Source organism: Nicotiana sylvestris, chromosome 3 (assembly GCF_000393655.2).
Source record: "Nicotiana sylvestris chromosome 3, ASM39365v2, whole genome shotgun sequence".
Lineage (NCBI taxonomy): Eukaryota > Viridiplantae > Streptophyta > Magnoliopsida > Solanales > Solanaceae > Nicotiana > Nicotiana sylvestris.
The window spans coordinates 186,004,037-186,021,032 of NC_091059.1; the positions used below are offsets into that span (position 1 = coordinate 186,004,037).

Below are 16,996 nucleotides of genomic sequence, written 5' to 3' on the forward strand. Positions count from 1 at the left end.
CGGATACGGAAACCCTCCGCAGATGGGTGGAGAATATAAGGGGGACCTTTATCTCCTAAAGCTACTCATTAGGGAATACCGGCCAAATTAGTCTGTCTGCCGCTTTCTTTCATAACAGAGCCGTTATTCCCGGCTGGCATAGAAGTCTCTCGCGCGGGCGAAGGAGATGCATTTCTGGTACTGGTGGTATTGGACAAGCTCTAAGGGAATAATCTCTTTCTTATTTCTGTATTTCTTTCCCATGACGACTAAGAACAGGCAAATCAAAAATTTCACTTCGAATTTCGGACCTCAGCATCCTGCTGCTCATGGTGTTTCACGATCAATATTGGAAATGAACGGAGAAGTGGTGGAACGTGCGGAACCACATATTGGATTACTCCAGTGCGGCACGAAGCCGCTGATGCCGAGTCGGCTCCTATGCCGCTAGCTATGCCCTGTTTGGTCCCCTTCCCCCGGCACGGTGGAGGTTCTGTAGCATGTCATGAGCTATTATGTTGTCGTCGTCTCATCAATGAGCGTAGATTAATAGCCAAGCCTACCTCTTTGTGCTTGTCAATCTGTATCCCATTCTTCAGGTATAGTTTTCTTTGATCATAGATCGACAGGTGATCCGTTCTTTCTCCCCCTTTCGTCATAAGACGTGGTCTGACTCTGAGAAAAAAAATTCCTGTGTTTAGGTCCCTACTAAGCAGAATTCGTAAACTATGCAAAGGCTCTTTGAATACTTTTGAAAAAGGTTTTAGCAAAAAAAGCAAAAATAATTCTCAACGCCCTTACGAGGTAGTGAGGAGTTAAACTACTCATGTTGGCATGGAAGTCAGCCCGGTAAACTGATTCCATTCTGCTACTAGGGTTCCAAACCTTCCCTTGAACTCTAGAATCTATAAATACCTTTTCAACACAAGAAATGCTAAAGCTATTTAGAGTTGGTATTTCTAACTAAGTCAGAAGGAGGGCTTTGGGCAAAGAGCAGCTCTAAAGTACTTTACTTCAGTCCCAGTACTGAAAGACGTGACTCCAGGAGTGGATTTCGGAAGGAAAGACTTCGTTTACTTCCTGTAAATTGCTTATGTAAGAACTAGTAGAAAGAAAGGAATTAAAAAAAAAAGGCAGCATTGACATTGAATGAGAATGCTTGAATGGGAATCATCTTAGAAACTGACTATAGATATGAGTCTAAGCCGCCGGGAGAGGAGAGACCATTTTCATGAGAGAGGGACGAGCAAGTGACAGATTGGAAAAAAAATAGGTAGGCCTTCTGAGCGGTCATTTAGGGGCCTCGTTAGCGACCCATCATTCTTCTCTAAGCTGTCAGAGTCCGATCGAAGCGAGCAAGAGATAGAGGAATCCTCTCTCATAGATGTGAACTGAAAAAGCAAGCCTGAATTTTTAATTAGGCCCTATAGTCTAGTCCCTGTCCCTGGTAAGGTCTGATTGTTATCCGTAAGTCTTGTTTTGACCGTGGGAATGTGAACTTTTCAAAAGTGCTTATTTGGTTGGGAATAATAGGACTTCTGACTCCAAACCTACCCTACCCGAAAAAAGGTTTCAGCTATTGATGTAGCCTCTTGTCGATACTACTAGTCTTCTCGCTACCTACTAGAAAAATCCCATCAAGATAGATTGAATCGACGACCTATACTTCAACTAAAGGCACAAGGGCGTAGCGAGCACAGAACAGAGGAAATGCACATGGGTCTCCTTGAAGAACGAAGTCTAGGGTAAAGAAAGAAGGGTAGAGTGGGCACACTTTTACTGTGCTTGGATTGGCATGGCTGTCCCCCTTTGCTGGTTGAGGCTCGGCCTTTGACTCCGCTTGCCTCTACTTTTCATGTCAAGCGTACAAGTCTAGTTTAGTGGGATTTACTTCTAAAGACAGGAATTCTTTTTCATCTCCCCTGTCAAAGTCGACGTCTTAACCTGACTTCCTGAGCTCAGTTGATTCTTGAAGCAGTAGCTCTGGATCGAGAGCTGGATGCTTACCTTATTATTATGAAAAGGAGAAAGAGCTCTTTTTATAGATGTTGAGGTGAGTAAGGGGGGGTTTGCTGGCTTGCTGGCTAGCTCGTGCAATCAAGGAAAAATGCCTTCGCCTTCTTTTTTCAAAATGAAAAAGTAAACTACCTTAGTAAGCTAGCTTTGGTTGCTAAGCAAGCCGGGCACTACGCTAGGACGTGGATCGATCATGACGAGAATGGACTTCTCCGTAATGTAATGTAAATGTAATAGAAGAGGCAGAGTCCAGTTCCCCTCCCTTCTCGACCAGACGAAGGAGATATGAATTCCATTTAGGCGGGTCAGGGCTTGGCTTGACCCTGTGTTCTCCCGGGTCGGAGGCGAGAACTTGAAAGTGAATCATTCAGTGGTGGGGTGTTCATAGAACAGAAGGCCTCGCCCAAGGAGTGGCAGATTTGGATGGAGTCTCGCTTTGATGCTGGGGAGATGAGATCCATAGATCTGGATAGAGTCTCGCTCATAGAGGAAGAGTACGCGCGCTAGCGCGCTACGGCTTACGTAGTTGATCGGATCAGATAGCCCTTCCTTCGGGCAAGCAACCAAACCCGGCACATCCAATTCTATTCCGATCAACAACTTGGAGGTATGGCTGAGTGGCTTAAGGCATTGGTTTGCTAAATCGACATACAAGAAGATTGTATCATGGGTTCGAATCCCATTTCCTCCGGTACGGAAATGAAAGGGGCGGGCGAAATTACGTGAGAGAAAGAACCTCTTGGTGGAGTCCAGTCCCCCGGAGGACAGAATAGCACTTCTTAGTGACTAGGAGCGGAGAGCCCGTTGCACCTTGTTTTTCTTTGACCGGCCTATCTTCTTTCTATAAGCAAGCTCCCTCCGGCCGTCCAGTCCCTGGACGGCTCTCGGTTCTTGAGCATGTTGGGGGATTAGGCGGCAGTTGAAAGAGCTGCTCGAAAGCTTGACGAACAAGCGAAAAAAGCCTATCTATTCTATTTTCTTAGTTTAGTAAAGGGCTTTTCCCTTACTAGTCAAGTGGTAAGGTAGGGCGCTATTCGATGAAGAAAACAGACTTTAGGAAAGTGGTTCAGGTAGCTCAGCTGGTTAGAGCAAAGGACTGAAAATCCTTGTGTCAGTGGTTCGAATCCACTTCTAAGCAGGCGAAAGGTCCAAACCGTAGCCGGGAGCGAGCCGGATTTAGAAATGAAAGTGAAAGAGTAAGCAATAAAATGTGAGCGCTCCTGCACTATACGGACGGCTTTTTGGCGGTAGGGTTGGGGTGGCTTGCTTGAGGCAGATTCAAAAAAAAGCGGTTGATTACTCGGATTGGTTCTCGCATCCCTGTGCCCAAAAGGATGGGCGAGTTCGGTTTGAGTGTTCATCGATCGGGTGGATCTATATGCTTCGGGGTGGTGAGACGAGGTGTAGCGCAGTCTGGTCAGCGCATCTGTTTTGGGTACAGAGGGCCATAGGTTCGAATCCTGTCACCTTGATGTGGTAGCCTTCTCCGTGGTCGGACAGTAAGGCAAACAGCGCAAAGCATAAAGTAAAGACATGATGCCTCGACTAAGTAAAGTGTTTTTGCCCCTTATCGGTAGTTCCGTAGCAGGTTGTTTCGTACGTTTTCTAGGATCAGATAGAAGCACCACCCCAGAATTGATCCTTCTTTTCTTCTTACTTTTACTAAGTCTGACTCTAGTTTCTCGTTCAACAAAAAGAAAAAGGAGTGTGATTCTTTTATTCCTAATATTTTTCATCTCTTTCTTTTTCTATTTTCTCCGGATCTACTTACTTTCTCGCTTAGATGTTCTTTTGGCTGATCTTTTCTCTTTTGTTTTGGTTTTGAGTGTGGGGGGAGGGCAAGGACTTCCTCTTCCGGGCCCTTCAAACTCCTCATCGGAAGATTTATTCGGGCTCCAGGTCCTGTCGGAGCCTTGGCCCCCGACTCACAATATAGCCTTGGAGTCATCGATGATAAATAGGATATTGGCAATGGAAAATACCAATAGCATTTTTTTGATGGATAAGGATAGGGGGTCTATTGGGCAGAAGTAAAACATTCACTCAACAATTGTTCCTCGCAAAAGGAATATAACCAATTGATCGAGTTCGAGAATAGGGATCTTCGGATCCGTGAGAAAAAGCATTCATGCTATTCTCTTTTTCAACAAATACTTACTTCACATCCTGCCTTGGCCGAAAATGCCGCCTACACCCCCCAAGAAGCCTTTTGTGACTTTTTGGATGAGAAACGAAGTGAACTTGACCAACAAGGCGGGAATGTATTAGTAAAGGACCAGAGAGAACTCTAATTTTTTAATCTACTGTCTCGCGATATACAAACACATGGCCAAAACTTAGCCTATATAAATAGAATACTCGGTGGATGATAATGAATTGGATTTGCACTGAGAAGTCCCTATGGCGCGGTTGAGGGCAGCTGAACGAAAGGAAAGCAGGTAGGCCGCCTGGGTGAGACAAAGCAGAATAATCTAACTGGAGGAGTGAAAGCCAGGATGGCTTGGTAAGAAAGCAATCCGTTATGTGGGCGCCAACTCCAAGTTCCCTCTCTTCTTTCTTTTTTTGTCACGATCAAAATGAAATGTTATTCTTTGGGCCTGTCTTTTGCTCCCAGAGATGATGGTTTGCGTCCAGCTCGTGAAAGAGTTTGTGAGTATACCTCGGAATGACTTTTTATCCACTACTCATCCTCGAAATCTAGTCTAGTTCAGCCATAGTGGACTTGATACTTATCTTCGACAAACCTCAAGCGGAACGAGTCAATAGCAGATGCGGATTTTATTTAATAGTTGCGCTTATGCCTTCAACCCCGAAAAGGTCGAATTCATGCAAAAACGTAATATCCGAGATTTGTGAACAAACCGGCATGGGATAGAGAAATCCGGATGAATACCACAAGGGGGCATAGGGCTGTGTGAACGTGACTTTCACTAAGAGAAAGATGTGCCTACAATGAAACTGTTAGACCTTTGTTGATGCACATGAATTATCTTTCCAGCCGGTGAAGCTAAGAAAAGAAGCCCTTAGAAAGCAGAGCTAGACCCACACAAATGCTTAATCGAAAGCTCTGTCCTCCTTCCCCTCCTACCAGATCGAAAAGAAGAAGCTTGCTCTTCCGACCCAAAAGGCTTTTGCCGTGATATTACTTCCCCCTATTCGACGATTCACTCTTCCTGGACTTGCTTGACTCGTCCGAAAAAAGAGGGAAAGTGCTAAGACCGCTAATGCAGCTAGGGGAGTTTAAGGACTCATTTCCAAGGCTAGAAGCCTAGACTAGACTAGAAAGGAGATTGCTTTGGTCTTCAGTCAGCTCTACTAGATGCAGTTGCCCAGGAATCCAATGCACTAACTCCTGGAAGCTCCATTCATGCCCACCTACCGACCGAGGAAGACGCTACCGATCCCTGAATCGAGGGACTACGCGCTTTCAATCCCTTACAGCTGCCTTCCAAGCCCTTCCACTGCCCGAACTACCAATCGCCCCACTATCTGCTAGTAGTCGATCTGGTACCTTCCTCAGGGTACTCAACAACTAGAGTCATCTCCCTTTCTCCTTTTAGCTTTAGTCGGTCGAGTAGCTTATTCGAACGTTGTGAACTCATTCCTGCCTTTGCAATACCAGCGCATCTTGTGCCACAGAAGCGGTTGTGCTCTGCCTCTTCCCCTCTATCAGAAGATTGCCTTGTGTGGAAGGTTGACTCTGAACTTCAGTCAATGGGAGGAATCCCCTTATCTAAGGTTCTTTGTATGGCACTCTAAACTCTCTTTCTTACGCGAGACAGAAAGTGTAACTACCGAAGCTCTTTCAACTTGTCCTGTCTTTGGATAAGTATTGCGGTTAAGTCAGTTAACAAGATGAGAGTCGGAAAATTGAAATAAGAACTGTCAAGTGATTCTTGAATGCTTCTACTTATGTAGATGGAGTCCAGTACGCTACTATATATACTTAAAATTCCCAAGACAATATCGGGAGTACCCATCTTATGTGATATGTAACTAGATCGTCAAACTCTTTCCCGCTATACCCAGCCGATTCTCAAGGACAAAAGGTATAGCATTACATTTTAACAGACAGATGAAAGCTAGGTCTCTACTCCTTCTTCATGAGGAAGAAAGGCCTTGTTATCATCTAGATCGACGTAAGGTGCGTAGCGGTGTAGAGTCCAACTAAGACTTCCATGAAAGGTCTCATTCATCTTGATTGAGGAGTTTCTTACTGACCGCTAAACCTGCTCCTTCTGAGAATGGTTTTACCCCGCTCCTCAATCTTATTCTGTTTCCGATCCTGCTTCAGATTCTCTTTCAGTTGTGGAAACAAGCCCCTATTCCTATCGGTTGAGTAGCCCAAGCTCCTTAAGTATTGTCCCCTCTCCTGTGAAAGAAAGAGGTTGATGCACCCAGCTACCCGAAGTAGAGCTTTCTTTGTCCCACCTTTCCTTACTGACTTTCCTAGTTTAGATAGCGTATTGAGAATCATGTCAAAATACACCAAGACCTGGGCCCAGGTTCTCTTTCTTCAAGAAAGGGTAGCTTTAAACAACCCGGTTCCAAACACACCAAACAAGCAAGCGACTCCCCTTCCTTAAAAACAAAGAATCAATGGAATGTCTGTCTATCCATGAACATCTATTCTATCTGTATATCTAGGGGATCTCTCTATACATATAGATTTTTTTTATGGAATGATATGATCGGCTAGCCGTAGCCGCATATCAGCTACGCTCAATGCGGGATTTCTGTTGGATCAGATCTTTTGGGAAGCTTTTGGACCTAGCGAAAAGGGCTCTAAGCCTTCACGCAAGCAAGCGCGAGAGAAGCGGAGCACGAAGCTACCGCTTCACCCGACCGACTAAAATACAACAGTCGCGACCTACTTTGATTCAAAAGAAAGGCGAAGGGTTTGGCAACAAGCAAACGGCTTTCTATCATAGTTGCAAGGGTTCCAAACCTTAACTACTTAAGTACCAAAGGCTGCTTTCGGTTGGTTTCATAATGGGGCTGTTCACTACAAGCTATCAGCGCTCAGCGCTGTCTTAGATTGAACGTTGACTTATCTTATTGCCGTTCAATCTCTAAGGCGGGTTTCCGCTGAGAACGGAATAGTGTTCGTGTCCAAAGGTGAACAAAGCCCTAGCTTCTAGAGTTCGCTGCTTTTCCCAGGCCGGAGAAGGGCTTATACTGCTCGCCTTTGTTTGATATGTTCATTCAGTACCAATACAAACTAAAACTACACCAAAGTGGAAGGGCCAGTATAGAAGCTAGAAGTAGCTAGCCTATAGTAGTCGGCCTAACCAAAGCCTCACGACAACATAAAATTAGCCTTATGAATTGAATCTTAAGTAGGGGGCTTAGCCCGCCCGCCTACCAATCAAAGAGGCTGAGAGTAAGCGTAAGCTCACCCGGAAGCTCGAAGAGCTTCCCTTCATTCGCTTCGCGGGAGCCGCACAGCACATAGCTGGAAGTCAGAGGGCCCATACTACCTGCCTAACCCTTCGCTCCGAGGGACCGTAGATCGGAAAGCGCCTTCTAAACCACCCCATTCATCCAAAAGAGAAGGGAAGGGGCCTATGTATTTGCATGACCCCTGCAAATTTAACCCTATCTATACCCGGAGCCACTCCCCTAGCGGTCCTGCCACCACGCCGCAGAACGGGAGCTCGTGTGGAACCTTTTATTCTGGCGTAACAGCGGTAGAACATAACAAAATATTACAACCGCCTAACATAGGGGATGGAGGTACGGTAAACTCAGCCAAAATATGAGACCCAAAGGGCCCGGCGCGCACAATCCTATCTTATCCGAGTCCGAGTTTACCCCTTGCACTTCGGACAGCCGTCCGTAGCATCATAAGGGGGACCCCCCTTTCGAGGTACAAAAAGAGTACGGTATATAGGAGGTTGGTCTTTATCAACGTGGTGTATAGCACGAAAAACCTTTTGATACAAGATAGGGTCGTTCACATGAAAGAAAAAAATGAATCCTTTCTTATCTTCTTTCCCGAGAGGGAAAGAGAAAGAGGGTCTTATGGAGGGAGGGGGAGGGGAAAGGCTTGGACCTACCTATCCCGATAGGACCCCATAAAAGAACGGGAGCTGTTAAGAGGTTCCATATTGCCGAGACGAAGGACAACACTTCTGTACGTGATCGTAGTATGTCACGTCATCTCGTCCCCACTGCATCGAAAAGTACCTATGCACTATGTTCTGGTTCACTGATAAGGAAGATAGCGTTGGGGTGGGGGTCTACGATGTGATACTAAAGTATGACCAGGGGAGATACATGCTAACTATGGGTAGGAAGCAAGAATCATTATGTAAAATATTTCGGGGGGGGGGGTTACAGATCTCTTATACTACCATCGATCGATAGAGCAGAACGACCAGAAAAAGAAGTTAAGTTAGAAAGTCGTATGATAGGTGGTAACTATCTTGTACGGTTCGGGGGGTAATCGGCGTACTCTGATCAGTGGGGGGAATCTTTGGCTCTATCGAACATACAGGGAATTGGAGGTAGCATTCTACCGATGTCAAGTCATGGACTGATTTCTTCAGCCCTTTTTCTATGTGTTGGTGTTCTATATGACCGACATAAGACTCGCCTGCTATGGTAAACTCGGCCAAAATATGAGACCCGAAGGGCCCGGCGCGCACAATCCTATCCTATCTGAGTCCGAGTTTACCCCTTTCTACAATGCTGGGCATCGCCACCTCTTGAACAGCCATATGTTGCTCCTCTGCCATGTTCATAGTAAATTGAACAAGTGCTAGGAGATTGTTTGTTTCCCTTACCTCCCTCAACCTCCTATGAAATGTTCTCTCAGGTTCGGGGTTAAAGCCTTGAAGTCTGTCCTGGCTTCTGACCCTACGTATTCAATCAAAGTTCCTGAGATCAGAGCAACAATAAAGTAAAGTTAGACTTGACGAAATAAAAATGAAAAGCAAAAACTAGAAAGTAGTTAATATTCAAGTCCCCGCGTCAAAAACTTGTGGCTCTCAAATGCACACACACGTATACGTGGTCGTACAAGTAATAAAATGATAAGTCGAGTGTCGAACCCACAGATACTTATATCAACTACCCACTAAATTCACCAAGTTTGTTATTCAGTTGAGCCAATTCGAGTTCAAGAGTGTAGTTATACTAAACAATAATTCTAAGTAATAACTAAATTATCAAGCAACAAAGACAAATATTCCAGGGTTGTGATCGATTCACCAATACTATTGTGTTCTAGTTAACTCTCCCTTTCATACAATTCACTCATGGTTTCTAATTAATCGAACAATTGCTCGCGTAGCCTTCTCCCGAAGTACTACTCACCTATTCAAAATAGATTAACGCATATATTCCTATGAAATTAATCTATTAAGAACGCATTAAGATTACTGTTGATACCCAATTTTTCTCTATATTATTTTCAAAATGCATATCTATCTTCAAAATAGTACATGAGCATCAATTGATATTTTTTCATAATTTTTGCATTTTCTAATGATTTTTATTAATTTATCTCGGAATTTGTATTATATAAATAATTACTAATTGCATCAGAAATGATTTTATAATAATTTTATGGTTTAATTTTATCATTTATATTTGTAACAAGCTTTAATTATTTCATGAATAGCCACATTTACATTTTTGGGTTATAATTGCAATAACTTTGCAATAATAGCCTATGTATGCATTATTACTTTATTTCACCAGAAAATAGCTTTTTATAATTTTTATAATATTAATTTATTATTTTAAATCATTTTTTATACATGAAAATAATTTTTAATGAATTATTAATTATTTTTAAAATATTTTATCGAATTAATTGAGTATTTAACAAATAGCCCTTTTGATTTTTGTTTTAACTTCAGACCTAGCCAAAACATTACCCCCAGCCCAATTAAAATACCCAAGCCCAATTTCTATCCCCCCATCATCAGATCAAATTCTAGCTGTTGATCTCAAAAGATCAACGGTCAAGGATCACTTACCATTTTTAATTACCCCCTAATACCCTTAAACCCTACCTTTTTTTTTCTAATTTCGCCGCCTCTGTTTCCCTTTCCTCCTCTCTTCTCTCTCAGACGCTCCCCTAACCCTAGCCGTCATCACCGAAAAACTACCCATTCCATGGTGTTCCTCTGTGATTTTAGGCCCCTGTCGACCTCTTACCTCTTCTAATTATTCAATTTTATTGTTATATGAAGGAATCTCGAAGAGACTCAACTCAGATTTGTTCAAAGCCTTTTTATGAACCGACCTATGGTCATCTCCGTCTGTAAGTACTATTATCTTCGTGTTTATGGCTCGAATCTATGGTTCCAAACCAGATTTTCTTTCATCTCTGTCATTCTTTTAAAACCCTAGTCTCTTTCTACTCGAATCCGTTCAGATCCTTATAGATCTGAGATAATTTTAAGTTTATTTGTTATTTCTCTTTCAAAACTTTCTGTGTTTTCTTATTATTAATCGATTTTTGTCTTCTCTAAAGCTAGGGTTTCATCCCTTTAAGTTTCTGAAAAAATATTAATTTTTTTAAGTGTTTAACCCTAATTTTCTTTACTTGTCCGACTGATTCTCATGACTATGTTCTAAACCCTAGGGTTTCTACGTATTTCACTGATTATTTCAATATTTGCCCGTTATTTTTCATCTCTGTCAATTAAAAGAGACTGACTAATTTTATTAGGATTCAAATTATATTTTTCTGTTGAAATTAGTACTTCCCCGTGATTTTCACCTATTTTCCTTATTTGTGATGCCTAATGGATTACTTGCCTTAATTAGTTTATTAGCCTGATTTCTAGGCTTTGATTTACTCTAACCGACTTATGATTTATTTCTTGCCCTTATTTGAATCCCAAACTGAGTTGTTAATTGATTCTCCCAAATTTAGAGGGGGGGTATTTTTCGGATTCTGTGGAATTATTTGATCAAGTTTAGCCCAAATTAACGGGCTGATTGTATTTGCTTGCCTTATTTGTGAACTCTAATTTTCTTACCTTAATTGTCTTCTCTGCTGAATGCTATATAAACTCCATTCTGATTTCTTTCAAACACACGAACACAGACTCAGACACCTATACATGCACACACTGAGAAAGACAGAAACACACACATATTCTTGCTCTTATTCACTACACTCTCCATTGTAATTCTTTCTATTACTTGTGATTGTTGCACTGTCTAGCCGGCTGAAGGCCAATGCTAGGCTCTTGGATACTATTTTCTTCACTTTCATATTGCTATCTCTTAACTGGTATGTCTCCACTTCTGATATCGTTCAATATGCTATGTAATTAGACTTATGTTATTCCTGTCTACTGCTTTTAAACAACATGTCTACCTCTGTTATCATGTCTTATTCAACGTGTTATCTGCTGTAGATATCAACATGCCATTGTTTGCCCTTATGTTTCTGTTAACTAGCATGTTTCAACTCCTGTGAATTTGTCATTTCCAATATGTTAGTACACTTTAGCATGCTCATATTTGATCCATGACACTTATTTACCTATTTCTCAACTAGCATGCCTTAACCCCTGACCTGGTTTTATGTGTTCCTGATTTCTATGCTCTCAACTTTTACTACCTTTCTGTATGATTGTTTGATCAGTAACTTGATCTTAGCATGTTATTCTCTAATTAATATATGCCTATATGTTCACCTAGTAATAGCTAATGGATTAAGGCTATGTGAAACCTTGTTCAAATTAATTGTCACTCTATTTTGTCTGTTGTTTGATTGTTGGAGTTCATGGCTGAACTCCTTCTACTAAATGTGTGCTGCTTGTGGTTCTTGTAGCCTGGTAATTTGTTTCTATGCACTTCTGAAATCCAAACTATTTTTCTAAAAAAAAATTATCTCCTATTTTCATATATTATTTTCAACTCCTACTCTTAGTTGTCTAGGGTCCTGCCACCCTTAGTGTGGGTACTGCTTAGGGTCCATGAGACTCCTCTGAACTTTGACACATTGGGGCTGGTTTTTCAATCCTTGAGAATCTTGTTGAACATCTGATTCTGGTGTGAGCATTGTCCAGGGTCCTTGAGACCCTTGGGAACTTTGACACACCAAGAACCAACTTTATGTGTTATAAATGTACTACCACTATACTCAGAGGTGCTATGTTTGGAGGCTTGGTTCCAAGTTGATGTTGGGCCTATGAAGGCTCTCTATAGTGTAGTAATTTTCATTATGTAATTTATTTATATTGGTCTGTATTATAATTCTTGTAAAAACAAATATCGGGGTTATTAGTAAAAGCTAGGAGGGATTTTTATATATCTATGTTGGAATCGGGTAGAGAACCTGCCTATAGGACTTGATTATGCTAGTATTGTATTATTGGTTTGACTTTGTGCTGCACATCTGCATATTAGAAATCATGTTATAGGGCTTTACATTTATTTCTGCACATTAGATATCATGTTTATAGGACTTGCACGTATGTTTCAATCCAACATGCATTAGTAACCATGTTTGTAGGCTATTGACTGTTTGAATAACCATTTTCTCTGTCAATGCGCTCCAAGAATTCTGCCTATGCATGAATAATAGAGATTTTGCTTATAGGAACTAAGGTCATCTAGATATTATGCCTATAAGGTTTCAAATTAATTTCTGCATTTAGATACCATGCCTATAAGGTTTCAAATTAATTTCTACATTTAGATACCATGCCTATAAGGTTCTAAGATCAGTTTCTGCATTTAGATATCATGCCTATAGGGAATGCATCTAAAATTAGTCTTCTGCATCATAAAATAATGCTTGTAATCAGTCCCAGCACTTAGAAAACATGTCTATAGGGTCTAAAGATAAAATTAGCCTGTTAAAACTGTTTACAGCTTAGGTACCATGCTAATAGAGTTCTGCCCGGTTATCACTTAGGCAAACCAGTAGGATAGTTAAAACGTGAGATTACAATTGTGATTTTTTTGCTGCTTGAAACGTGTTCAAATTCAGTAAGTGATAAAATCAGTAGGCAAACTGATAAGTATTCACTGCCTCGCTTAAATAAAACTATTGCCTATTTTATTCGTACTCATTTAGATATCATGCCTATATGACTCCTAAACTTATAAAACTGCTTGTCTGAATGGCGTGCACTTGCTTTGTGTCTGTTTGTGGAGGTAAATATGAGCCCTTTATTGCATCTTTATGTGATAGTCCTATTTGACTTTTTGTTTGTTGCTTAGTTTTCTCCTTTTAAAACAACATATGTGAGTCTAGAACTTCCTTAAATAAAGGTCCTAAACACCTCCAAGGTCACAGGAAAGGGACGGGTAGTGCACGCATATGATACGTATTCGATGCTGCTAGAACGCTTAGGTAATAATTAAGGGGAGGGTAATCGGGTAGTAAAGGATATGATGACCTGTGCACTAATGCTATGTGTAGCACCCCAATTTGGGCGCGATTACCAAGTATTGCACAAAAGTGATCCTATAGGCTAAAAAACCTAGGACCCCTTTACTCCCTATTTTTAAAGTAATGTCTGTTTATTTATCTGCTTATAAGACTAATTCGCTTAAATTGAGTTTGGCCGGGACCCACCATTGTGGACCTTAAGGGGTGCCTAACACCTTCCCCTCAAGGTAATTTCGAGCCCTTACCCAATCTCTGGTAACGTAAGCTAGTATACGAGTTATTTGTTCTAGGTGCCCTAACGTACCTTAATCTGTTAGGCGGTGACTCTTTAAATCTCATACCCAATTCCCAAAAGGAAATGAGTTGTCCTCAAAATGTCGAAACCCGGACTTCGCGAGGAAAAAGGGAGTGCGACAATTATGATATTTAATTAAGCACGATGACTAGGTATATTCCTATCCTAACCATAAATCCACCCCCCCCCCCGAGTTAAGATTGTGCTCTCTTCAATTCTTCTATAATCTAAATATGTCTTTCCCAAGCATAACATAGATAGTAAATACAACCTAACTATTGGCCAGACAATTAAGCAATTAATTACAGAACTGAAGAAACAATCATATATTAGTGAATTATAATCAAGGTTAAGTCAGTGTTAAACAACAATATTCATGGCTAAATCACAACCCCAGAACTATGGGGTTTAGCCACTCATGATAGTATCAAACAAATTCATAAGTGTTGGATAATTGAAAATACTAAAGAAATGTGAGATATGCTTGCTTCTGAATGTTTACTGTGTGTAATTTCTCTTCAAAGTGGCGTTTCTCCTCTCAAAATAAGCTTAGTCTTGCTTTTATACGCGTTGGATAGGTCTAGGACCGAAATAACCTTGTCCCGGGCAAACTTGGATAAATTTTCCATCACCAGCGTCCAGCCCAATGCCCCACGCTGGCCCTAGCGCTAGCTTATTAAATTTTCTGCCACTGGCACCACAGGTGGCGTGGAGCGCTGCCTGTGGCGCTGAAAATCCAAATTTTTCTTTTTCGCCCGTTTTGGCTCTAATTTCGCACCTTTCGCCCCCAATTGCTTTTGGATGATTCCTACACATAAAAACACCTCGAATTAATATAAATCAATATATTTTACATCCGAAATCAACGAAACACGAGTAAAACATGAGGCGATATACATATAAATATATATATATTTTTTAAGCTAAATATCACCTACTAAATCAAATTAAGTGATATTAATTTTTTTTCGTTTTTTTATAACGAAAACTACTACACTAAGAACTAGTACTACAACTAAGCTAAGATAGCACAGAAAATCACTCAGACAATCTCTTCACCCCACACTTAAAATTGTGCAATGTCCTCAATGCACACTATAAATAACAAGAGGGTAAAAGAGACTCCCTGGTAGGCGAAAAGCCGAAGAATTAGCAGCTCACGGGTACTCAGACTTACCCTAGGTATGATCCCTTGTGCGGGTACCTCACACTTAGTTTCACCAACCAAGCACAATGTTGAAAAATGGTTAGAATGAGGTCCAATGCGCTCCAACTCTATAATCGCTTCACTTTTGATATCCTAACTTTTGCGCACTTCGTCAACCTTGGTATCATTAATAATTTGGTCAAATAGTTGGGATTCATCTTTTTGCTCCATAAGTTGGCCAGTATCTTGCCTGAGCTCAGTTCTTTCGTCTATCAACTGTTCTGCCATATTTGAAAGACCATTACGTAGAAACTTATGAGATTTTACCAGTTGAGCTTGTTCCTCTAGTCAAGATGGGCTCACTATATCTCCTTCTTCAAAATTATCTTCTGGTGGGAACTCGCTCTCTTTAGCCACTTCGTCCGCCCCGGCCTTCATTATCATGAATGTTGCACTAATTCTTTGTATAGCCTTTTAATTTTCATCTTGTTGCTCGGCTACTTGCCTCATCATGTCCATAATACGAGCCACTATTTCCATATCATCCACTTCTTTGCTCTTATCAAATTCATAAACATTATTAGAAATATTCTAATAAAAACTCTGAGAAGGATAATAAGAATTAGGACAACCATCCCAATGGCCGCCTTGAAAACCACACACATTATAAAAATTCCACACATTAGAGTGAAATGCACAATTTTGCCACAAGTATGGTCCTCCGCAATAAGAACAAGGATCACCGTAATAAGAATGACCAATTCTCATTCTAAGATGTCATGTCAACAATGATAATAAATATTAAACTAAGATTAAAAAAAACTTGAATAGACAGAAAGTAAAAATCCAATCCAGTAGAATAGTTAATTTCTAAGTCCCCGGCAACGACGCCAAAAACTTGTTGCTCCCAAACGCACACGCAAGTATACGTGGTCGACAAGTAATATAGGATTGTAAGTCCAGATATCGTACCCACAAGGACTTGTGATCAACTATTTACTAAATTAAACTAAGACATTTAATCTATTCAAGCGAATCTAAAGTGTAAATATTTAACTAAAACTAATCTAAAGTAACAAACTAAGAGATTAAAGGAACAAGTTGGTGAAATTAGAGACGAATTCAATGAGAGAAACTATTCTAGAGCTATGGGTTAACTAACAATTCTGTTGAGTCTTCCACCTAAATTATCTGGTTTATTGATTGACGGGGTTAATATTGCTCGTAGCCTTCTCCTTTAGTATTACCCCTCTATTCAAGCTAATATAATGCATATATTCCTATGGAATTAGGATTAACAAGAATGCATTTATAATTTTCGTATAGTAACCAAGCAAGGCGATTAGGTATATCCCTATCCTAATTGCAAATTCATTCCCGATGCTCGAGTTCAAGATCTTTCTCTATTCAATCTTATTTGCAATCTAAAATTCCCTCTCTCGAGTTCAATCCTAGATTCGTAGATAGTATTCAATCGGTGATCAAACAATCAAATAATTAAGTACAAGATTAAATAAATAAACCAATATAATAAAATAATAAGAATAATTCAAGCTTCAAATGGTAATGTTCATGTAGCACCCCACAACTCTAGAACTAATAAACTATGAGATTAAAGGAAGAGAGGAGAAGAAAAACTAGTTAGAAGCTTCCTCCAAGCGTGGTGTGTGTTCCTCCACTCTAATTCTCCTTCAATGTATGTTCGATCCCCCCAAAAATAAGTTTAGAACCCCCTTTATACATGTTGGGGGCGTGTAGGGTTGAAATCACTAAGTCCCAGCTGAATTAGGACAAAATCCGCCCTTGGGCGTCTCGCTTGGCGCCTGGCGCCAACCAAGATAGCAAACTTTTTGGTCTTCTATTTTTGGCGTTTTGGTAGGTGCTTGGTACCAACCTGGGCACCAAACTTATACTTCCTCCAAATTCTTCCATTTTGACTTCAATTCGCATGCAAACTTTTCAAATCACTTCCAGTTAACTCCTATACATATAAATAATATTATTAAGCTCAACTTATTGAAATTACACATTAAAATAACGAAGAATAGAGCAAAATATGAGGCGATTCATATGCAGAAATACATGCTTTTGGTCGAACATCATGTATATAAGTAAAATCAATTCGTTTTCCTCATTCCATCGAACAACACTTGTGATTTAATGTAAAGTCGTATTGGCCTCTGAAAGC

At 40.7% G+C, this 16,996-nt stretch overlaps 2 non-coding genes across 2 annotated transcripts; both read left to right on the forward strand.

Moving 5' to 3' along the window:
* Nucleotides 1–3,059: 3,059 nt before the first annotated feature.
* Nucleotides 3,060–3,133, forward strand: TRNAF-GAA (transfer RNA phenylalanine (anticodon GAA)). The gene has a single exon. It is a non-coding gene; the product is annotated as a tRNA-Phe (tRNA).
* A 259-nt stretch (nucleotides 3,134–3,392) lies between these two features.
* On the forward strand, nucleotides 3,393–3,467 carry TRNAP-UGG (transfer RNA proline (anticodon UGG)). The gene has a single exon. It is a non-coding gene; the product is annotated as a tRNA-Pro (tRNA).
* The last annotated feature ends 13,529 nt before the right edge of the window (nucleotides 3,468–16,996 follow it).